Source organism: Engraulis encrasicolus, chromosome 18, assembly GCF_034702125.1.
Source record: "Engraulis encrasicolus isolate BLACKSEA-1 chromosome 18, IST_EnEncr_1.0, whole genome shotgun sequence".
In the NCBI taxonomy this organism is placed as follows: domain Eukaryota; kingdom Metazoa; phylum Chordata; class Actinopteri; order Clupeiformes; family Engraulidae; genus Engraulis; species Engraulis encrasicolus.
The window spans coordinates 26,138,139-26,139,894 of record NC_085874.1 but is presented as its reverse complement, the minus strand read 5'-3'; positions in this window follow the sequence as shown (position 1 = coordinate 26,139,894).

Below are 1,756 nucleotides of genomic sequence, written 5' to 3'. Positions count from 1 at the left end.
TGCACAAAAAGGGAACAAGGCCTAGGGCACCAAATTGACTAGAACCAGCCCTGTAAATGAACAAACTAAACTTCGTCTGTGATGGATGTTGTATTTTATCTTGTATGTGTAGAGATGGTTTATGTGTAAGTGTATTGATGAAGGTTAATGGATGGAGTTGTAAGTACTATGAGTGCTTGATGACGTCAAAGGGGAATACCATATCACTACTCTACTCACACACACATATTTGTTTTTGGTATTGTGTGTGTGTCTGTTGAGCTCCTCATTAACGTCAGTATGTCTTAATGTTTGTATGCAGTTGTGTGCAATATGAGTGTTTTGTCCTGCAATGTCTGTATTATGGGCGGTGGTGGCTCAGGTGCTAGAGGAGCCGCTCGGCAATCCAAAAATTGCAGGTTCAAGCTCTGTCTGATCCCATCGATGTGTCCTTGAACAAGATACCCCAGGTTGGCCCTACCGTGGCTGATATGGTAGGGCACACGTTTACCACTCGGACAACCCGGGTTCGATTCCCGGTCCGGGTCCTTTGCCGGTCCTTTCCCATCTCTCTCTCCCAGCTCACTTCCTGTATATTCTTCACTATCCTGTCTCACAAAAACCAATAAAGGCTGAAAAGCCCCCCACCAAAAAAAGATACTCCAGGTTGCTTCTGGTGGCAGGGTGGTAAACCTGCGTGGCAGCCACTGCCCACGATATGTGAATGGGTGAATGTGAGGCATACAATGTCGAACACTTTGAGTGGAGTGGAGTGGAAAGTGGAAGGAGTGGAAAGGTGCTATAAATGCAGTCCATTATGTGACTGCCAACTACTAAGTAAGGGTTAACGTTCGGCGAGAAGGTCGCTACCGTGGAATAGCAGCACGACAGAGAGAATCTTTAGACCCCGACGCGGAGCGGAGGGGTCTTGTTCTCTCTGAAGTGCTGCTATTCCACAAAGCGACCGACTCGCCGAAAGTTAACCCGCTTATTATATGGATATACTTAAATGATTCACACATGCGGGGACATTTCTTTAGACCTATTTAATGTTAAGAGTGTTGCTGCGCAAAACAAAACAGTGCCGTTGTGGAACACCGCTAGGCAACAGCTAGGTAGGCTAGCCAGGACAACAGGTGTTGTCTATCACAGCAGCTGATTAGAGTGACAAAAGACCGGACCCCCTGCGGAGTGATATGAAACATTCGCTTTAGCCACTGACTTGTATACAAGCCAGTGGCTTTAGCAGTGAACGTCTTGTTGCCATTGACAGCGGTAGCCAGGACAACAGGTGTTGTCTATCACAGCAGCTGATTAGAGTCTTGTTGAAAAGTCGCTTTAGCAGTGAAAAGTCTTGTTGCCATTGACAGCGGTCTGTTATAGACCAACCCGTCCGTTATCGAAAAATAACAGACGTCCGAACGTTGGGGAGCCCCGTTGAAATGAATGGAGCATTCGACAGATGACGTCACAACCATATAATAAAATCCTATAATAAACTCTTTTAAAGCACGATTCCTGCCACTTTCAAAATGTTGTATTGCTCATGCTACCCTTGACTTTGAAGATCCCCATGTCGTGGGATTTACTTTTTCAGCTCTTTCAAAGATCCTAGCTATTGTAGAATGGGGGCAAGGTTTTTTTTTTTTTTTTTTTTAAACATACTCTGAGGCTACATGCCCATGACAACAGTAACGATAAGAAAACGTGGAACATTTGGACAGATGTTCCTATCTTGCACATGGCGACAAAGTTTTTTAGTTAAAAACGGAGAAGA